This window comes from Rattus norvegicus, chromosome 5 (genome assembly GCF_021556685.1).
Source record: "Rattus norvegicus strain SHRSP/BbbUtx chromosome 5, alternate assembly SHRSP_T2T, whole genome shotgun sequence".
Taxonomy (NCBI): Eukaryota; Metazoa; Chordata; class Mammalia; order Rodentia; family Muridae; genus Rattus; species Rattus norvegicus.
In genome coordinates this window covers 130246390-130262105 of record NC_141538.1, presented here as the reverse complement: position 1 = coordinate 130262105, position 15716 = coordinate 130246390, and the positions used below count along the sequence as shown (strand labels likewise).

The following is a 15716-nucleotide window of genomic DNA, read 5'->3' as shown; positions in this document are numbered from 1 at the left end:
AGATTTAAGATGGGGCTGGGGTGTTGCTTGGTGGTAGCAATACTTTTTTAGCAGACGAGATGCCGCGGGTTGATCCGCAGAGCTGCAAGTAAGTAAGAAAATAAAATCAAACAAAGGATGTATGAAAGCTGCTAAAATACTAAATACTGAAGAAACAAAGACCCTGCGATCCCAGCACCCAGATGGCCAAGGGAGAAGAATAAAAATTGGAGGAGACTGAGTAGTTCAACACATCTCTGTTTCAAAAAGAGACAAACAGAGGGTGGAGAAACAGCTCAGAGGGGAAAAGCACTGCCTGTCCCTTCAGTGTGGTTCCCAGCACCCAACTCAGGAGGCTCACAATTGCCTCCAAGTCCAGCTCCAGGGGGTAGCACCCTTTTCCCACCTCCATGGGCAAAGCCCACACGCATGCGTACATACACACACCCTGATGCACATATACATAAATAAAGTAAATCTAAAATAAAGGAGAAAACATGCAGTTTCTTTTTTACTTTAAAAGATTTGAGTATAATTGACATAGAATGTGCATATTGGAATGGTACAATTTGGTAAATCTTAACATGTGAATAAACATGAAAACTCCAACTAATATGCCTCATCTTTAAAATTTCCATTGTAACCCTTTTAACAGCCTGCTATCTCCTCCATTTTTAGGTAGCCATCAATCTATTTAATAAAAGATTACTAAGGGCTTTATCTTCTATAATTGGATATTATTAGTAATGAAATATATACATTTTCTGACTTCATTTACTTAGCAAAATTATTCTAGGCTGTTGCATCTAAGGCCACGAATATTCATGAGCAACTTATCATATTGACAGGAATTTTCATTCTCTTGAATAAAAACCCAATATGCCTCAGACATGGTGGTACAGACCTCTAGTCCCAACACTGAAGAGGCTGAGGCAGAAGGATTCCAAGAGTTCAAGACCAGTCTGATAAACATAACACGCAACCCTGTTCGAAATCAAAAACAACCAACCAGCTTTCCAATAAACCAAAAACACCACTAGTGAACACCTGTTCACCTTTCACAGAAAAGTTTTCTCATTTGCAATGTATGACGTCTCCACTTCCTCTGCGTTCCTGTCACAGTTCTTCTATTCATCTCTTGATTATGCAGTGTTAATAGGTGTGAAAACATACAATTAGACTTTAGAAATTAGATATTACTCACCCCAAGTTCATATCTCGAAAGACTTCTATTTGTAGTCTGGTGTTCCACTTGAAATAAACTCTACAAGATTAAAATTAATACGAGTTCTGCAGTTAATGGTAAAGATAGGTTGATAAACTTGGCTGTGCTCTTGATTAAACATGAGATTTGAAGGCCAATTTTTTTTGTGAATTCATTAAAAAATACCTAGGAGTTTGGGACTGGAGAGACGGGGTCGTGGTTAAGAACACTGGGCTGCTTTTCCAGAGGACCAGGTTAGTCACCCACATGGTGGCTCAGAACTGTCTTTAACTTTAGTCCCAGGGGGATCCAATGCCCTTTTCTGCCCTTCATGGGCACTGTTCCCACATGGTACATAGACATACATCCATACATATTAAACAAACAAACTCTAGAAGTTAAGGCTCAAAACTCAAAGTTATTACCGCAGACCAGAGTGTGACTTTCAGTTTCTTTTAAAAACGTTTTATATGTTCGGGTGTTCTGCTTGCATGTATGACTATGTAGCACTTGTATGCCTGGTGCCCCTAGAGGCTAGAAGAAGGTGACAGTCCCTTCAAACTGGAGTTACAAACCATTGTGAGCCACTGTAGGATACTGGAAATCAAACCCAGGTCCTCTGAAAGAGCAGCTCTTTACCACTGAACCCCCATTATTTTTCTTGTTTTTAACATTAGAGATAATATTTATAGTAAATATTATTTATAACAGAAAATATAATTAATTGATGATTATGACTGTGCATTTCCTTTCTGATTTTAAGAGAAGTGCATTCATAAAATGATTCAATCCTGGGGTCACATCTATTATACAACAAAAATGATTCAATCCTGGGGTCACATCTATTATACAACACTACCTGTAATAGCAACAACTTACTTGTGTGTGCACTGTGCAGGTGTGTGAGTGAGGGCACATGCTTACCATAAACACATGTGGAACTTAGAGGGCAACCTTGGGTGTCAGTCCCTGCTTTCCAGTTTATTTCTGAGACAGGATTGCTTTGCTGCTTGCTACTAAGAACACCAAGCTTGCTGTCCGGGGTCTTCTGTTCTCGTCTTTTCTGCTGAGATTGCCAGTGCATGGTGCCACACCCAGCTCTGTAGGTTCTGGGGATTTGAGCTTAGTACTCATGCACTTTACCCACTGAGCCATCTTCCCGACACAACAATTTAATGTTTTTAAAAGAACAATTAAAATTCATCTGGAGTTAGGGGTATAGTTCAGTGATAGAGCACTTGCTTGACACATATAAGCCCTTGGGTTTGATCCCAAGCAACACACACACACACACACACACACACAACTACACAACATAAATAAAAATGAAAAATAAAAAACCACAGTCCAATAATATGCTGCTTGTAAGAATCTAATTTCACCAGTAGGTACACATATAAAGTGAAAGTGAAGAATGAAAAAAAAACCACATTTCACTGCAAATGGAAACCGAAGTGATCGGAACTATTATAATTACATCGTATCAAATAGATGAAGTGGAAAACTATAAAAAGTAGACAAAGGAGATCATTATATAATGGCAAAAGAATTCACTATTCAGCATTGAATATAGACTATAAACCAATACCAGAACAAATACATAAAACAAATATCATGTCAAAAATCAAAACTAGATAGATGCACATATGATAACTGGGACTTTAAAATTCTACACGGGATAATGAAGCTCATCCAGACAGGAAAGTTAGCCGGGAGCCGTTGGAGGTAACTGACACTGCAAACTAAATGGCTGTAGTAGACATTTATAGAGCATTCTTATCCAACAACTGCAGAAAACACAATCTTGTCGACTTGTCAGATCTTCTCCACTACAGACTGTATGTTAGGCAATAAAGCAAGTCTCAATATTCGATACGAGTGTTGTAACATTTATAGTTCCATTGAAGTTGATAGTTTGCTGCAATAATGACTAGCATGGGAAGGAGCCCAGGAGTGCAATAGTGGCATGATTGTTTTGGGGGTAACCACCTGCTTTCTGATGAGATCTAATGCCTGCTCCACAGAGGAAACACATGCCTAGTACTGCAAATCTGGACAAGAACCCATGGTTGGGGAACTCAGTAGCCTCAGGGATGACACAATTCTTCTGCCAAATGGACATAGTATCAAACACTCTCTAAGATCACCTCTCTCTATCCATAGGTTAATTCAGCTCTCAATCTTCACAAATGATGTTCCTTTGTATAGTGAAGAGTGGTTAAAACAGAAACTCACAGCTGCTCAAAGTGCAGAGAATAGTGTCACTGAAGTGCTCAGCCTCAAGTGGGGACATCTACATCATATCCTTTCCCAAGACTCAGAGCCACCACGAAAGAAGGGGAGGAAAGACTGCATGAATTAGAGGTTGGGGAGGACCAGAAGAAAATCATGATATGGCTGCTGTACTCATGAACTCAGAGCAGCTGTGGATGCCTACACAGGTCAAGCCACACAATATTCTAGCATCATAAGCTCCCACCATTAACCCAGGGCAGTTGATAGCTGTTGAGGGAGGTAGAGTCAATTTTCTTGAGGGTATGAGCTCCTGGCAGATCAACCACACTCCAGAAGATGGCCTGACAGGCAGAAGTTTATGGGCAGCACAGATGGCAATTAACAGATGCTGAAAAAACAAGACACAAAATTTGAGATGGGTAGGGAGACCAGATGAATCTGGAAGGAGTTAGAGGGAAAAACTAGAGGTAATATGATCAAAATACGTTATATGAAATTCCAAAGAATTAATAGTTTACTTTTTTCAGAAAATATAATTTTAATTATACTTTTAATTTTTGTTAGTCAGGAAATGGATTTCATTGTGACTTTTTTTTTTTTTTTTTTTTGGTTCTTTTTTTCGGAGCTGGGGATCGAACCCAGGGCCTTGCGCTTCCTAGGTAAGCGCTCTACCACTGAGCTAAATCCCCAGCCCCGTGACTTTTTTTTTTAAAGACAGTGTTTCTCTGTGTAAACAGCCCAGGCTCTCCTGGACTCACTTTGTAGACCAGGTTGGCCTTGAATTCAAAAAGATCCACCTGCCTCTGCCTCCCAAGTGCTGGGATTAAAGCATAGGCCAACACTTTTTCTTTTATTTGTTTCACCACTACCCTTTCCTTCTCTCCCTCTTGTTGGTCCCCTTCCTCACCCCTCCCCCACTCTCCCATTTTGCTATTATTGCAGATATATCCCATTTTCTTCTCTTGTTCCTCTTCCTTTGCCCCCATCCCCCTTCTCTCCAGAGCCACCAGAGATGTAAAAGCTTTGGAGGGTGGCCTTTTGGGGAGCAGGGGAAGAATTGAGTGTGCCTAGTCATTGTTAGCCAAGGCATTTTGAGAATAACTGGTGTCCGCGTGTTGTGGTTGTGTGTGTGTGCATGTGCGAGTGTGTGTGCATGTGCGTGTGTATTTCTTCAATCCACTAATCTGTGATAACTCTTGGGCAGGTGAGAGAGTGCGACCATTGGGAACACAATGCCGGGTAGCAAGAGCTACATACAGCAGAGTCCCCTTTCTATTTTGTGTCTCATATGCATTCACATAATTGAGGTTCCATGTATGAGAGAAAACACGTGATCCTTGTCTCTCTGAATCTGGCTTATTTCATTTAACACGGGTCTGTTTAACTGCACGGAACTATCCCACACTGTCCCATACATTTTTCTATCTCATTCTTCTTTAGTATCTGAATAAATTCTATTGTGCATACATTCTACACTTCCTTCAAATATCCGTCTCTTGATGGCCAACTCTGTTTTTTAGAGTAGTAGCAGTAAACAGAGATACTTGTCTTTCTGTAGTATTCCGACTTACAGTCCTTTGTGTATATGCCCATGACTGTTGTTGCTGACATCCGATTCTTAGATTTTTGAGGAACCTTCACACTGATTTCCATAGTGGCTGCTCTAGCAGCCTATGAGGGGTTCCTCTTTCCGCAAACCATGGCAAGTATTTGCTGTCTTTAATTTTCTTGATAATAGCCATTCTAACTGGGGTGAAATGAAGTTTTAAGGCAATTTTAATTTGTATTTCCCTTGATGGCTAAGTATGTTGAACACTTTTGCAAATATTTATTGTCTGTTTAAATTTCTTCCTTTGAGGGCTATCTATTCAATTTTAATAAGTCTATTCACTGATTGGATGATTTGCTTTATACATACTTAATTTTTTGGAGTTCTTTGGAGATAATAGTCATGTCACATATATACCTGGCAAATGTTGTCTCTGTAGGCTGTCTCTTCATTCTACTGAGTCATTTGTTTGCTGTGCAGACGCCTTTTAATTTCACTCAATTTCACTTGCCAATTCTTGGGATTATTTTCTGTTAATGGAGACCTTTTCAGTAAGTCCTTGCCCATGTATGTTATGAAGGGCTTTGCTTGTGCTTTTCTCTAGCAGTTTAAGGCCTAAATTGAGGTCTTTGACACATTTTGAATTACAGTGTGTGTGTGTGTGTGTGTGTGTGTGTGTGTGTGTGTGTGTGTGTGTGTAGTCACATCCATGTCAAAGTGTGGATGGGGAGATCAGGTCTCACCTCCCGCCTTGTTGAGGCACAGTCTCTCTTCCTATTCCTGCTGCTGGTGACATACTCCAGACTAACCGGCCCACGAGCTTCCAGGTGATTATCTCGTCTCTGCTTCCCATCCTGCCTCAGAGGTTCAGGGATTGCAGATGCATGCCGTGGCTTCCTGCTTCTTGTTGATGTTGTCTGTCTGTCTATTTGGTTTTTTGAAACAGGGTTTCTCTGTGTAGCCCCGACTGTCCTGGAACTTGCTCTGTAGAACAGGCTGGCCTGGACCTCAGAGATCCTCCTGTCTCTGACTCCCAATGCTGGGATTAAAGGTGTGCCCCACCAATACTTTGCTTGGCATCCTGCATGTTATGTTATGTTATGTGTTCCAGGTATATATTGGACTCAGTTAATCAGGCTTGTGTGACTAGTGATTTTACTCACTGAGACATCTCTCCAAACCTTGAAACATGTGCGTGTGTGTATGCCAAATAAAAGATGTGCATCAAGTTTCATTCTTGCACACGTGGTTATACAGTTTTCTAGCACTGTTGTTGAAGGGATTGGCTTCTTTGCAATTATGTGGATGGAGTTGTATGGGCTTATTTCTGGAACCTCTACTCTATCCTATCCTATCCTATCCCATTGATCCGATCCGATCCGATCCGATCCTATCCTATTCTATTCCATTGGCCCACGTTTCTGTTTCGCGTGATGACCATGCTGTCTGTGCTACTGTGCTGGGAACTCCAGTTCCAGAGAGGTATTGTGATATTCCAGCAACAAAAAAAATCTTTTATTTATGATTGCTTGGACATTTTTGTGCCTCTCTATACATTTTAGGTTTTTGGGTTTTTTTTGCTGATTATGTTCAGTTTGTCAGTGTGCAGTGTGTTTCTGTGCAGTAGTCAGTGTGTGTAGTGTGTGCATTTTATCAGTATGTTCAGTGTGTCAGTGTGTACAGTGTGTCAGTAGAGGGTTGTGTTAAGTCTGTATATTACTTCTAATATTATGTATATATATGTTCCCACACAATTAATTCTGTGAACCATGAGCACAAGAGGCCTTTGCATATTCTAACATCTGCCTCAAATTTTTTCTTTTTCATTATAGAGGCTTTCTATCTTCTTGTTTGACTATTTTCTTTTTTCTCTCTTTTCTTAAAAAGCGATTGTGATTTTTTTTCCTGATTTAGTTCTTGGCAAGTTTATTGTTGGCATAATACAGAAGAGCTACTAATCTTAATATGTTGATTTTTTTATTCTAGTTTGATGAAAGTGTTAATAAGATTTTAATTTTTTCTAGTGGAGTCATTAGGATATTTTAAATATCAGATCGTGCCACCAGCAAATAGGAGATTTGACTTCTTTTCCTCCTTGCATCCACTTTATTTCTTTCTCTAGTCTTACTGCTAAGATTTCAATCACTATATTGTATAAGAGCAGAGAGGGTGGGGCTCCCTTCTCTTGTTCCTGGCTTTAGAGAACTGCTTAGACTGTCTCCATTTGGAATAACGTTGGCAGCAGGTTTGTAGTGTGTACCCCTTTGTTATGTTGAAATGTGTTCCTTATACTCCTACTTTATTTAGGGCTTTTATCAGGAACATTGAACTTTTTCAAAGGCCTTTTCTCCATCCAGTGAGATGATCACGTGATTCCTGTCATTAGACTCTCCACTCGCCATATTGCATCTCTTTTTTTTTTGTTGTTCTTTTTTTGTTCTTTTTTTCGGAGCTGGGGATCGAACCCAGGGCCTTGTGCTTCCTAGGCAAGCGCTCTACCACTGAGCTAAATCCCCAACCCCCATATTGCATCTCTTGATTTGCACATGACGCATCTTCGCATCCCTGAAATGAATCCAACTACAGCAGAGTATGATTTTCTTAAGTGTGTTCCTGTATTTGCAAGTATTTCATTGAGAATTTGTGGGCAGGGTGTGGTGACACACCCCTGTAATCCCAGCACTCTGGGAGGCAGAGGCAGAGGCTGAGGATATCTGTAAAGGTCAGCTTGGTCTACAAGGTGAGTTCCAGCACAGTAAGGGCTACACAGAGAAACCCTGTATCAAAAAACCAAAATGATGATGATGATGATGACAATGATGACGGCGGCTATGGCTGCGGCGGTGGTGGTGATGATGACAGGAACATGTGACAGCAGCACTGCTCACCCCAAGACTAGTGTAGGAAAGAGGAGGAAGAATGCGGAGGCCCCACCTATGAGGACGCTCTCACTAACCAGGAGATTGCCTGCTGGGCCCCATCTTTTAAAGTTTGTGTCACTTTCCAAAAGCAGGAAGCCATAGACTAAATCTGAACACTTGGGCCTTTGGAGAAATTTAGGAAACAAACTGTAGTGTTTCTTCCTTGCTTCCCTGTAAGCTGGTGTCTATCTCCTAATGCAAAGTGCACTTAGCTCATTTCTGAGTGCCTAAATTATTCTAGAGTTGTCAAACAAACAAATAATAATATTAAAAGAGTTACAGCCTTCAGTCTTCTCCAAGACTCAAGTGAACTTAGCTGTGAGCCTTCGTGAAAACAAAAAAAAGAGAAAGTTATGTGCTTCTAATACATGGGGGAGCAGCACAGGCCCCAACCCCCCTTTGAAGAAGGAAGAAAGAAATGTCGAGGGATAGGACAGAGTGAGGCTGCCACTCAGCAGCCCCGTGACCTTGGGCGCACTGTGGTGGACATCCGTTCCCAAGGGCTTGCGGTTTGCAGCACACAGAGTGTCTCTCAGGTTCTGGCCTGCCACTTTAGTTCCCGTGTATCCAAGAATAACTAGAAAACGAAAACGTATAAAAGAAAAAAATGGATATATTTATAATTGGGCCAAGCTGGAAAGAGAAAGAATCCAAATTCTCTCCACCACACCAGCAGCACTCACTGTTTAGGAAAAACCAACAGGCAAACGCCAAAAGACACTCGGATTAAGCATGAGACATTTGCCTTCCTTTTCTGGGAAGAGCAGGTCTGGCCCCAGGTTTTCTCCTTGTCTCCTCCATCCTCAGCACGCTATATATTTACAAATTATGCCACAAAGATCTTTTTTTTGCTTAAGTCTAGGCACGAGGAAAAAATAATTTTTTAATCTCTAATATTCCCCAGTTTTTAAAGCAAAAATAACCTGCAGCTGGAGGGGAAGTGGGGGTGATGTAATGAAATTGTAACCTCAAAATTTACGGAAGAAGAATATGTTGAAAAAGCAAATTTTAAGTGCTTTGTTTAAATTGTAAAAATGTAACTGAATGAAACATATTTCTCCCTGCACAAATAATTTACCAGTGCAATGATATATAGATGTTTTCTGTTCTGGCCTTTTTTTCACTGCAAGATGTTCATGTATTCATTTGATAAATAAATGTTGATTACAAGTGGTAAAAAAAAAGGAAAGAAAGAAAATATTTATTTATTTAATTTTCTTTTTTTAATGGGAGGATGGGTGAAAGATCCCCACCCATTCTAGGCCTATTCTTTGACCCAGGGCCATTCATCCCTTGATAGATGTAGATGAAACTCCTTTGTATCTTTGTGTTTTTTCTTTTGGAGGTCAGATTCCAGCCCATATTCCTGCAGGCTGATTAAACACATTAATTTTCCAAATGGAAATAAAAAAAAGGGGGGGGTTGGGGATTTAGCTCAGTGGTAGAGCGCTTGCCTAGCAAGCGCAAGGCCCTGGGTTCGGTCCCCAGCTCCGGGGGTTGGGGGGGGAAGAAAGAAAAAAAGGAAATAAAAAAAAAAGAGTCTCATAGCTAGAGAGGACACAGGTATCTCTGTCAGAATTTAGAAGAGCTCCTTGGAGGTCCCAGGTGGTCTTTCCCAGTCCCAGTCTGTCACAACCCAGTTCCACCTACCCAAAGTGCCAGGCTGGGGTCTAACCATTTACCATGAAGGTCTTGGGAGGGAATTTAAAATCCAAAACTATGGCACAGCCTTATTACTAATAACCACAATAAATCAAGGAAAACGAAGTTTGCAGGGCATTGTTCAGCTCACTAACACTTGCTGTATCATGGTTTCAGAATGAAATGTCCCCACAGGCTCATTCTTTCAATCACTTTCTCCAGCTGTCATTACTATGTTGGGAGATTTTGGACTGGAGCCACCCTGGAGGGAGTGGTCACTGTGGAGTGGCCACTGATTATAGCCTGGCCCTGACTCTTTCCCAGGCTTTCCACTTCGACCTCTGACATGATGTAACCAGCTTTGCTTCTGTGGCCAACCCTTCTCCACCATTGTGGGCTGTGTCCTCTAAACCATGGTCTAAAATCAGTTCTTCCCCAGATCTGATAGAACTTACACAGAACATTGAAAGCAAAGATGATGTCTTGCCCTTCAGGCACCAGCCCTATCACCCGACACAACACACACTCCTTTACTTAGCACTAATACCTTCAACAATTACAACTATTTCCTCCTCACCCACTGGGGCTGCAACTTCAAGGGTTTGCCTCTCTTTCGAAAGGCACCAAATTGTGCCTTTCCTCCACTCCTCTGCTCTTTTTCTGCTGTCTCTCACTGTAAACCAAGCTAAGTCCAGCGAGTGATAACAAAACTTCAGCCTAACACCATGATTTCTGGAAATTTCTTCTGCCCGCCCCCCAACCCCCAAAATGAGTTTACTACAGAAATGGAAACTTAAGGGTTCTTTGGACAGTCAGTTGTGTCGCATGGTGTTTAGCTGGGACAAACACGTGAAGGAGTGTTCTGATGTGGACATACAGGTGAGAGGATGCTTTGCTAAAGCAGACATGTGAAGGAATAGTTAGCTGAAGTAGACACAGGTGAAAGGATATTCTGCTAAAGCAAGCACGTGAAAGAACACATGATGAAGGATTCTTTGCTAACGACACTCACATATTGGTCTGATTTACATTTTGTTGTTGAGCTCCATTTGTCAGGACTCCACAGAGAGAAATGCACCAAAGGAATTCTGGTGGTATTTTGCAGCTTCTGTGGACCCAGGCTGATTGGCAGTGATGTCAGCTGAGACAGACTCATGTGCTGAGGAGAGACATGTGGTGAGGCAAGACCTTGGATGATACATGATGCTTGGAGGGAGTTTAAGTAGGACTCAGTGGACTACAAGAAGGGCTTGGCTTGGTTTACTTACATAGCTAAATGCTTCTTTGTCTCACATCTTCGCTACTCTTTGCTTCCTCAAGAGAGACACAGCTGAGAACTGCTCCTGGCATTCCTGGTGATCCTGGTCCCTCCAGCTAGTAGGAGATAGAACAGAAGGCACAATCTTTTCTGAGTTTCTGTCAGTCTTCTGTTCTGTTTCCTACTAGTGTGGCCATCAATTCTATTTACACACTGTAGGGATCTCTTAGCCCATTGCTCCAAACTTTCCCACATTCCTCCCACAAACCAACTCCAAAGGCCCTTAAACCACATGGTCAGGTTTACCACAGCCAACAGCCTGTGTTTGGTCATCACTGTGACAGAACAGCTGACAAAACCATTAGAAGGTGAAATGAATATTCTAGCTCATGGTTTGAAAAACAGTCCATCAAGATGAGGAAAGGCACGAGAGTGGGGCAGCTTGTGGTTGTGGCCATGTCAGTGGAAGGTGACTGATTATGTCAGAGCTCAGATAGTTTGGCCTGGAAGAAGGCCTAGGCTGTGGCCCTTAATGCCTCTTTCCAGCAAGTTCTTCTGCCCATTAGCCAACATCTCTCAAAGGTTTCAAAACCTCCAAAAGCAGAGCTACCAGCTAAGGACAAACCGTTCAAAGGTACAAACCTATGGCTGTTCCGTTGGTCAGCTCAAAGAGAGATATAATAAGAACGAAACACTCACAGAATTTTCAAGTCATAATAACAAGAAGAGAATGTGAAATATAGTAAATTGCATTCACTACATACTGAAGTGGTAAACACTTTGCTAGACCTGGTCAAAAAGCAGCATCATTTTAATTGATTTTACTCTTGTGCTTTTACTTTTAATGTGAGCCCATAAAAACCGACATTACATACAGAATTTGCCTCAGACAATACTCTGGAGCAGAGAACCTCAAACATGGTTGATTTGGTGAGGTCAGACACTCTGTAGCAATATCTGGAGATAGTTTGCACAACGGGAGGCAGGAGGACACTGCTGCTGGGCAGAAGCCAAGGGTGCTACTTAAGACCCTGCAATGGAAAGGACATCTTGTCACAGAAGGAGTTGTTGCCCCAGAGTGTCAAAGTGCTGGGGTTGAGAAATTTGGCTGTGAAGTGATCTTTATGAGAACAATACCAAAAACATGTGAAACTTGAAATTCTCAGCTTGTCAGGGAGACAGAGAGGAGAAATAAACAGAGACTAGAAGAGACAAATACAAAAATCAGCTCGGGAGTGCATTAGCTCCATGTATATCAGTACTCATATTACATAAATATCGTCCAAATGACTGCAAAACAAGAAGAAATTGTATGCTGTTTTCAAGACGTGTACAGTGGATGAGTTATGAGAAAGTTGAAAATAAAGCCCAACCCAAAGAAAACCGTCAGGGCTATGTTACTACAGGGAAAACAAAACTTTAAAGCAAAAGTATTATCAAGATACACATACGTACTTTACAATCATTAAAGCGCCAGTGTGGAAGGAACACACAAGAACCCTAAATTGGTATACATTCAATAGCATAGTCCTAAAAATACAATAGGAAAAGAGCTGAATGGTCTCAATTTGGAGAAAGAAATTATATTCCCAATTAAGGCCCTTAGACAATCTCCAGGTCCTCAATGCTTTGCTGGAAAACAATTCCCAACACTGAAGGGAAGACAAGACACCAAGACGACAGCTTCTGTCTGACTGTAGAGAAACAATGGGTAGGTCCTAACTCAGCTCTGGGGACAGCAGACAGTAGATCCATAACCACAGCAGTTGCAAAAACATGTCACTTTCTCCCGTGTTCCTTGAAGTAGAAAACCTAAATAAGGTATCAAAAAATTAACAGTTTGACACATAAAGCTTTTAATACATAATGGTTCACTTATATTAATTCCAGGAAGCAAAGTGGGTTCCATGTTTGAAAAAAATCAATCGATTAACCATATTGACTGAGTAAGAGGAAAACTGATATAATTATCAAGAACCACAGCAAAAACATTATGATAAAATTCAATACTCGCCTAAGACAAAAGCTCACCGAGTGGGAGAGAAAGAAAGAGAGATAGAGAGAGACTGAGAGAGACAGAGAAGAGAGAGGAGAGAAGGGGGAGACTGAGAGAGACAGAGGAGAAGAGAGGAGAAAGAAGAGAGAAAGAGAGAGGGAGAGAGACTGAGAGAGACAGAGAAGAGAGAGGAGAGAGAAGAGAGAGGGGGAGAGAGGGAGGGAAGGAGAGAGAGAGGGAGGGAGAGAGAAACAAAAAGAGAAAAGAAGAGAGAGAAAGATAGAGAGAGAGGGAGAGGGAGGGAGAGGGAGAGGGAAAGACAGAGAAGAGAGAAGAGAGAGAGGGAGAGAGAGGGAGAGAGGGAGAGAGGGAGAGAGAAAGACAGAGAAGAGAGAAGAGAGAGGGAGAAAGGGAGAGAAACAGACTGAGAGAGACAAGAGAGAGAGAAACAAAGAGACTGAGAGAGACGAGAGAGAGAGAGAGAGAGAAAGAGAGAGAGAGACAGACAGAGAGAGAGGCAGAGAGAATGAGAGAGAATCTGAAATGAGCCAGCTGTAACAGCACACACCTGCAGTCCCAGTACTTCAGAAGCTGAGGAAGGGGAGCTGTCATTGTCATGAGTTCAAGGCTTGGGCTCTAGAGTGAATTCCAGACCAGCCTGAGCCACACCATGAAATTATGTCTTAAGAAAACTAAAAAGAGTAAGATGGTCCAGCAGGTAAAAGCAACTGCTCCCAAGCCTGACAACCTGAGTTCGATCTTGGGGGCTCAGGCCTGTAGCTAAAGTAAAGCTTTTTAAAGTATGAAAATAGTAAACAAAGTAAAAATGTTACCACAGATAGTGATGCATTCACTGACAATCTAAAGAATAAATTTAACAAGGCAGATATGTGCACAGTTAACACACAAACATTAATTGTATTTCTGTAAATCATGGAAAAGTGAAATTTATAAAAACATTAACATTTAAATTTAAAAATCCATTGTCTAGGAACAAAGCTAATAAAAGGTTCAACAGATCTCAACATGGAAAACTACAAACTGTCACTGAAAGGAATTAAAGACCTTAATCAAAACATTCCTATTAGGAGGTGTGGCCTTGTTAGAGGAAGTGTCATGAGAGATGGGCGTTGAGGTTTCAAGTGCTCAAACCAGGCCCAGTGTCGATCTCTCTTCCTGCTGCCTGCCGATCCAGATGAGGAACTCTCAGCTACCTCTCCATCACTGTGTCTGTCTGTGCTTCCTGCCATGATAATAATGGACTGAACCTCTGAAACTATAAGCCAGCTCCAAGTAAATGCTACCCTTTATAAGAGTTGCCTTGGTCACGGTTTCCCTTTACAGCAATGGAAACCCTAACTAAGACACCCTCAGAAAGCACTGTGTATCTCTTGCAGACTATGGGGACAAAAGAAACAGTCACTGGAGACTGTCTCCTTGTTACTAGCCAAAACATCAAATGTCCAGAGAGTCTGTTCTTTCCAAAGCTATGGCTAAATAGAATTTATGGATTTTACAATGAATGTAAAAGTGACAGAGCATTTAACTGTGGCAAAGCTCACAGCAGCCAGCATGGATGAGAAAACAGTCTGTTATAGACGTATACCACCAGATTGGAAAGGTATGGAGCAGTTTGGATTAACAGTGATGCCAACCGATGAATCAAATCAAGGTTTTGGCTGTGATATCTTGTGGTCTGATCCCTATATGGAACTCTTAGGCTGGGTTGACAATGACAGGAAGTATCCTTCCCTTTGGTACACAAGTGGCAGGGCGATTTCTCCATGAGCATCTGAAGGTGAATATGAAAATTTTATGCAGAGCCAGTTAATCACTCTGCTTCTTCAACCAATTATCATGGAGAAGTTGGCAATGCAGTTGCTGCAGTCTGTGTGGATGATACACTGATATGTTCCTTTTACATTTTAAAGACTGGAGGGACAAAAGCATCCAATGTCTTAAAACCTATAGCACATCCAAGGGGCATGATGACCCAGGAAACAGAAAAATGGGTTCCATTTGGCACGGCCTACTTGAGACTTATAGTGTAAAGCACTCAATCTGCATTTTTTAAATTTAAGATTTATTTCATGTATAAGAGTACACTGTCACTGTCTTCAGACACACCAGAAGATGGCATCGGACCCCATTTCAGATGGTTGTGAGCCACCATGTGGTTGCTGGGATTTGAACTCAGGACTTCTGGAAGAGTAGTCGGGTGCTCTTAACCACTGGGCCATCTCTCCAGCCCTCAATCTGAAGGTTTAAGAACTATAGTGCACACTGGTACTGGTGCTCAGGTAGCTCTGTGTTTGGGGCCACACATTCCATTTTCTATTTACTGAATGGCAATTATTATTTGTAACAGGAAATAAAAACTAGTCTACTCTCAAAAAAGAACATTTCTGTTATTTAACTTGCATATCATGTTAAAGGTGGAAGTGTATATTCCAGAACAATCTTGTCTGAGGAGTAAGAGTGTTGTAGATCAGGATTTTTAAAAATAAGTGGAAATCATGTAAATACTTGTTTTCTCATAAAGAGAGGCCTAGGATGTTCTAAATATGTGCATGTTATTGTCACGACATGTATACAGTTAATATAAACTATTGAGTACATTTTTATTTAACATTTTTGCTTTCAAAGGGATTGATTTTTCTTCTCATCTTCTGTAGAAACCACTTTTAACAGTTCTCAACAGGACGGGCTGAACAGATAGTTTAGTGGTTAAGAGCACTTACTGCTCTTGTAGAAGACACAGGTTTGGTCTCTGCCATGGCTCACAACTACCTGTAATTCCAGTTCCAGGAATCTGAAGTCCTCTTCTGGCTTCCACAGGTACCAAGCAAACTCATGGTGTATACACACACATGAATGCCAAACACTTATACACATAAAAGATAAATAAATCCTTTAAACACATATATGTGTAT

General features: G+C 41.3%; 1 long non-coding RNA gene across 1 annotated transcript in view; it reads right to left on the bottom strand.

The window, feature by feature from the left end:
* Positions 1–2541: 2541 nt before the first annotated feature.
* LOC148005977 (uncharacterized) overlaps positions 2542–15716 on the bottom strand; it is a 47214-nt gene continuing 34039 nt past the window's right edge. Inside the window, exons 2-4 of the long non-coding RNA XR_015621066.1 lie at positions 10798–10903; positions 10542–10688; positions 2542–3806 (exon numbers count right to left, since the gene is read on the bottom strand). This is a non-coding gene — a long non-coding RNA (uncharacterized LOC148005977). The remainder of the gene's footprint in view (positions 3807–10541; positions 10689–10797; positions 10904–15716) is intronic.